This window comes from Globicephala melas, chromosome 2 (genome assembly GCF_963455315.2).
Source record: "Globicephala melas chromosome 2, mGloMel1.2, whole genome shotgun sequence".
Lineage (NCBI taxonomy): Eukaryota > Metazoa > Chordata > Mammalia > Artiodactyla > Delphinidae > Globicephala > Globicephala melas.
Window position 1 is genome coordinate 161,253,271 of NC_083315.2, and position 7,431 is coordinate 161,260,701.

Genomic DNA, 7,431 nt, shown 5'->3' on the forward strand with positions numbered 1-7,431 from the left:
CACATTATTGGATCACGTAGGTGAACCCAGTGGTCTGGAGCTTTATGAGGTAAAACCTACTTCCAAGTTTAAATACCTGCCACCCTGAGATGAATGGAAAAATAAAAACTAGCTTCTTCCAGACTTAGAATAATCCATTCTTATTGGATAAGAAATTGCAGGTAAATTACCCTGTTCTCAGAATAGGGTACTTATAAGGTTTTGTCTGTATAACGAATTAAGGAAATTAATTATCTAACATCACTAGTATTGTGGATATCTTCGGATATTCTCTTTCTGGAAGACTGTACTCATATTTCAAGAGTCAGTGGATAAGAAGGGACATCAGTGGTTAGTATATGCTATTATTTGGAAAGGAAACACCTTTTTGTTTCATTTCAAAGATTTCAGGGGCCTAGATTATACACACTACCATTGAAATAAAAATGTAAAATATTAATAATTAGCTCTGAGGTGAGTTAGCTGACCTTAGTTAGTAGATCATTTAAAATACTATGGCTCCTTTTCAGAGGGATTGAAAACATTTTTTCTAATACCCTATTTTGCATCATTTAGGTTGGTTCTGAAGAACAGTTTCCTGTGACACGTAAACCTATTATCGTCTGAGAATTATAATTTTAATTCTTCATAAAAATGCAAAGAGACATGAAAAGTGTTTGAGAGAAAGAGAGTATTAACATGAGAAATCAACCTGAGAAGCAACTCGTTTGAACCATGGTATGATATTTGATTCCTAAAACTTCTCTAAACATAATTTCCATCATTTAATGACTCAGGTAAAACAGAAATATCATTCCACTTGGAACTTTTTCTTGTTATAAAATGTAATGATAGTTTTGAACAGTATTATGTGGTATAAACTCTTTTAAGCCTGTTCTAGAAAATGAAGAGAATCTTTCTTAATTAGACATTTCTAAGAAGAATGGTATTTCTTGGAAATTACATTTCCTACTAAAGCCTGTATTTTCCCTCCTTCTTCTGCAAACTTGATTCTAATTATCATCATTTAAATTTTTCTCATTCACTTATTAAAAACCTTGTATTTAGTGCTTCTTATATGCAAGACCGTCTACCAGACATAACTGAGAATATGGCAGCTCCTTTGCCTCTTCTTATCTTGAGATTATAGCAACTGTAGGAGAAGAAATTTAAAAAGAGGGCAAAGTGAAAAGAAAATAATAAAGTTTCATGAAGGAGTCTATTTCATGCTGGTGTGGACAAACTATCTTGAGTCCCTGCGGTGTAAAATCCTATATACAAATGAAAGTGAAATGAAAAATTTCATTTATTTATGTCTGCGAAAATTTGATTAGTATTTGAAATATTAAAATAATGCAATGCATATGGGAAGCAATTTTGAGTAGTAGCAGCAACATATGCTTGAAATGCATACTTACTTATAACCCATTGCAAACATTATGAATAGGCCATATTTCTTTACAGAAATAAAATATCTGAATAAAATATAAGGAAAAACCTAAATGAAAAGAATAAGATATAAAAGAAAGAAAAGCAAATGAGGAAAGTCATTATGCCAAGGATGAAACAGCAATTTGTATTTTGTTATCTGAATTTTTAAAATATTATTTCTATTTAAATACTCCTATCGATCTTCTATCAATTTGAAGACTTCTATTAATCTGAAAAGTCATGAAATTTAAAAATCTTTACAACTGGAAAGTCTTCAAGTTTAATCTTGTCCAAATTTCTTGTTATTTCATATGAAGAATTGAGCCTGGAATTTAGTTAATTCTGTCTTTTTCCACCATCAGAGCTTGAAGTAACTCAACTGAATTCAGAATTGGATTTTTTTTTCCCCAGATGAGATCTGAGATTTAGGATTCACATGTGAAAAGTAAGATACAAAAGCAATCTACAATCTACTGGTGCTGAGGACAAAGCAGTGACAGAATCTGATACATTGGGCAACGGAGGCTATTTCTTTCATTTTAATCACAAGTTGACATTAATATGAAAGGTAAAGGGTTGGATTTTTGTCTGTATGCATGTATTTATAAATGCTCTAGGCACTGGTATCCTAACTTGAATAATTGTTGAGTACTTTTCTGGGGTTGGGAGTTTGATGTGGTTGAATGGAAATTCACTGAGATAAAACTGTATTACAATGATTGTCAGGGGAGGCCCCTTTTGCCATTATACAAATGAGCCAAACACTAGAAAATAGCTCCAGTACATCTGCTTATAATGGTGTTTGGCATTTGAAACAAGATTATTTGGATCATCTGTGATATCTTAACAATGATCCAGTCCCCAGCTTGTTAATAATTCAAGCCTTTCAGTATAGAAATATTAAACTTGTTGTTTGTGCAGAAATAAATAATATGTAAGCTTTATTTTTACTCTGAAATGAACATTGTAAATAATTCTAAATGAATTTCTTTTTTTTCCAGTCATACACTCTGAATTTCCTGGGTACAGCAAGTAAAGAGACTTTACTAGGATGCAGGATCTACTGCAAAGTCACATTTTTTTGTTTGGTTATAAAACATAACTATTAGAGATTGAGATGAAGAAACAGGAACCTTTACCTGATCAAAGAGTTAACACCATTTAAACAAAAACAACTCAGAAGTTAAGATTTTCCAAAAGAAAATAATGAGTCAGTTAGTTTGTAAATAATACAGGTATAAATCCAGTCTTTGACTCTAATCTTGGGCAAGTACTCTTGGTTCATAACTGAACCCACATTGATAGTTCCCCTTCTTTGGCTCATCCTGAGAAACTCCTGGGGACCCCCAGATATACTATAAAAGAATCTCTGGGGAAAAGGTTTTTATTTAAAATATATATATATATATATAGCTTTATATATTTTTTTAATATCTTTATTGGAGTATAATTACTTTACAGTGGTGTGTTAGTTTCTGCTTTATAACAAAGTGAATCAGCTATACATATACATATATCGCCATATCTCTCACTCTTGTGTCTCCCTCCCACCCTCCCTATCCCACTCCTCTAGGTGTTCACAAAGCACCGAGCTGATCTCCCTGTGCTATGCGGCTGCTTCCCACTAGCTATCTATTTTACATTTGGTAGTGTATATATGACAATGCTACTCTCTCATTTCATCCCAGCTTATCCTTTCCCTCCCCATGTCCTCAAGTCCATTCGCTATGTATGCGTCTTTATTCCTGTCCTGCACCTAGGTTCTTCAGAACGATTTTTTTTTTTTTTTAGATTCCATATATATGTCTTAGCATATGGTATTTGCTTGTCTCTTTCTGACTTACTTCACTCTGTATGACAGACTCTAGGTTCTTTCACCTCACTAAAAATAACTCAATTTAGTTTCTTTTTATGGCTGAGTAATATTGCATTGTATATATGTGCCACATCTTCTTTATCCATTCATCTGTCGATGGACACTTAGGTTGCTTCCATGTCCTGGCTATTGTAAATAGTGCTGCAATGAATATTGTGGTATATGACTCTTTCAGAATTATGGTTTTCTCAGGGTATATGCCTAGCTTTATATTTTTAAAAGTTTTTGATGATCTATCAAATGTGGGGACCACTAGTCTGGGTGAAACATTTTAATCAAAATAAGATTTAGAGGAACAGAGATTGAAATCAATTTCTTTTTTTTTTTTTTTTTTTGCAGTGTGCAGGCCTCTCACTGTTGTGGCCTCTCCCGTTGCGGAGCACAGGCTCCGGACGTGCAGGCTCAGTGGCCATGGCTCACGGGCCTAGTCGCTCCGCGGCATGTGGGATCTTCCCGGACCGGGGCATGAACCCACGTCCCCTGCATCGGCAGGCAGACTCTCAACCACTGTGCCACCAGGGAAGCCCGAAATCAATTTCTTATAGAATGAAAATCTTTCAAATATAATGGGAGCTCAGTATATTAAGGAACATCAGTATGGAAAGGTAACTTATTTAATAATTTATTGTCCCATGAAATTCATTGGGTTGATAGTGTTGGGGTTTTGTGTAGAATAAAAAGTTTTCTTACAATAGAGTCTATTTGCTCTGGATCCTGTCACCTAATGAATGAATCTCTGACATCTTAGTGAAGAAATTTTACATAAATTAAATCAAATTATAACTCAGGCTCATCCAGTCCTCCAATTTATGGCCTTGCAAGGTGACTTGGTTTGTGTTTGCTTTGGCGTGCCATAAACTTTTGACTAAAGATAAAATACTAAATATGTTATATCTATTTTATGCCTGATTTGTTTGTATCCAGGAATTTTACAAAACAACGATTGTTCCAGATTCAAGGTGACTTTGAAATGAATTCATTCAATAAACATTTATTAAATCTGTGCCAGGCCCTAATTTGTCTGATAAAGTAAAGCTCTTTTATTAGTTTAGTATCCATTAAAAGTATCACAAATCATGTATTGATTTTTTTATACACATATTAAAAAGTATCAGGTAACAAAATGTGTTAGAAATGGGCTGATGCAGTTGTTAAGTATGAAGTACCAGGAATGCACAATTGGCTCCTTAGTCTTATTTCTGTTAAGTTCAAAGTCATTTATTGCACGGCTGTGATGTTCAAGGCATCAGTTAAGTGTGAGAGATACAAATGTGGACCCTGCATTCTATGAGCTCACAATTTAAAGTGAAAATATCAATAGCCTAAAGAGCTGGTATTTGTGTCTCTTCAGCATATCACAAATTATCTACTGATTTTAAAAAATAAAAATGAACATATTCCAATGGAAAAAAGTCTAAGGAATCTTTAATGGAAAATATGAAGATGATACATTAAAATGTTGAGCTTCCCTGGTGGCGCAGTGGTTGAGAGTCCGCCTGACGATGCAGGGGACGCGGGTTCATGCCCTGGTCCGGGAAGATCCCACACGCCACTGAGCCTGCGTGTCCAGAGCCTGTGCTCCGCAATGGGAGAGGCCACAGCAGTGAAAGGCCTGCGTGCCGCAAAAAAAAAAAAAAAAAAAAAAAAAGTAAAAAAATAAATAAATCATGTTATATGTTGTATAATTGTAGAAGACCTAAGAACAACACTTTATTCAATGTAGTCAGCATTATTTTTAAGATGGCTTTGACTTTTGTCAGATCTGAGAGCTACATTTAAGAATTTAACTCGCACATTTACATATATATTGAGGTCAGAGCTCCTAGAATGCCTTCATCCTGCTGACAAAACCAGCTTTTAATAATGATCTTGTATCACCTCCATAAGTAATTATACTTGCTCAAGATTCAATTTGACAAAACGTACGTTTACTGTACAGCTATTGTGTTATAGTAAGATTCAAGTATTGGTGGATATGTTTTATAATTTCTTACTATGTTTTACCCATATTTGATTTTTTATGACTTCAAATATCAATTGAGGAAAAAGAGATGTATTGGGTTGGCCAAAATGTTTGTTCAGTTTTTTCCATAAGATCTTCCTCAAACTAGTTTCAGTTGTTCAAAAAATGTGTTTCTAGTTTACCAAGTCCCATTCCTCATGCCATTGCCAATACTGCTATGACTCAAAATGTAAGTAAAAATCACAATTCAGCTAGGGGATCCCCTATCAAGAACCAGAACAGTCCATGGCCAGTAGAAATCCAAAGATTGGTGCAAAGTTTCAAAGAATTATGGCCTCATCTGACACCCCTTTGCCTCTATCTTCACATATATGCATTCTCTGTGCTGTGTCATGTTGCTCTAGATAGGAGATTCAACAATATATTAGTTGCAGAAACAACAAAAATGAATACATATACAATAACAACATGAAATATTTGTGAATATAGAAAACTTTTCCAAAAATTTAGAGAGAAAGAGACAAAGAAATGGTTACCTTCATCCTAATTTCCTAATCTCTCACTGGGAGGCTCTCTCTCCTTCAGTCTCATCCATGTTCTTTCAGTGGAGCCAGTACCATCCCTAAGTAGAGGGATCTCACGCTCCTGGATGGAGTGGCCATAAGAGAGATCAGCATATTATCAGGTTTAAAGAGACAAATGAAGATTTTGACTGGAAAGACTCTTGGCTACAGGGTTTCAACCTGGAAACGCCTAGAAGCCATCTTGTGATGACAGGGAAATGAAAACAACACAGGTGGAAAAGAATGAAGAAATACATCTTGCTTACCTAGTTCAAGGCCTGAGTCCAGTCAATCTGCTTTTTGACTTGCAATTAAGGGAGGCAGTGAATTTTGGTTTGTTTCTTAGCTTCTTTTGCCACTTGCACCTGAAAGACTCCTAACTGATAGAAAGACTGGAGACATTGTCAATTATGTGATCCATTGTCTCATATAAAATTAATGTGAAAATATCTTTAAAGAATTCATAGGCAGGGAAAAATTTTTCTTTCATGCTGAGCTTTCTTAGTTAAGGTAATGTGAATTAGATAATATACCATATTTCAATATTGTTTTAGTTACCATAATTAAAGCAATTGCTTAATTTTCTGCCCCCATACAATAAAAAACTTTGGCTCGGTTGGGGTTGGAGTACTGTCATCTTTCCACAGTCTTATTTATTTCCCCATTATATTTTATTTTTATTTTAATATTCTCTCTGTGTCATTGTCTTTCACTGAAAGCCATTTTAATGGCATGTTTTTTTAATTTTTCAGAATAAAATAGAATAAATCATCTAAATTTCTCCATCATTAGGTAGGAAATCCTCCTGTAGAAATGCCGTTTGCCATAATATCAAAGCTTTGCATTGAATAACGAACATTATGAATTAATAAAATAACACTGGTATAATTTAACAGATAATCAGATTGTTAAGGCTTTCCAGGAAGTTACTCAGAATTATAGGAATGGGACCAAAAGATGGCTCTGTACAAAATTCATTCATTGGTTTTAAATTAATAAATCAAAACATACTTTCTTTTTTAATGATTAATTTTTATATTGCCATTGAACTAGTGAATGTACATTAATATATACAATATAAAGATACATGTATATGTATGCATATATATATATATATACATATATATATGTATATTCACATACCCCTCTATCCCACATAGATAATTGGTTTTTATTTTTCAAACCAATGAAAGAATAAAAACATACCACAAGGAAAAATAAATTTTAAAGAATATCTGGTTTCTCTTCTGGCCTCTCTTAACTGTCTATACTAAGGAGGCAGATAACAGTGGAAGGTGATTCTGAAATAACAATACTGATTTCAGACTTACTTCCAGGATGCTAGAATAATTTCCCCATCTCTCACTGTGTTGATAGATAGTGTAAGCAGTGTCTAAAATCCTAAATTGAAGGGGAATAATGTGATTCAAGCGACCAGAAACACAGTAATGTATGGGTAAATTCAGCCCAAGGAAGAAATTTGCTGAAAGGATAAGAAGATGTTCAATGGATCAAAGAATATACAGAAGAACTAGAACTTCTACAAAACAGGGCCCTGTTCTAAGGACCTATTAGAAATAAATGGGCAATAATTCCCTTTGGGGACCGGCAGAAGTGAT

The 7,431-nt window shown here is 34.1% G+C and overlaps 1 non-coding gene across 1 annotated transcript; it reads right to left on the reverse strand.

Annotated features, from left to right (window-relative positions):
• Positions 1-4,527: 4,527 nt before the first annotated feature.
• LOC115867410 (small nucleolar RNA SNORD83) lies at positions 4,528-4,609 on the reverse strand. The gene has a single exon (XR_004045118.1). It is a non-coding gene; the product is annotated as a small nucleolar RNA SNORD83 (small nucleolar RNA).
• Between the last annotated feature and the right edge of the window lie 2,822 nt (positions 4,610-7,431).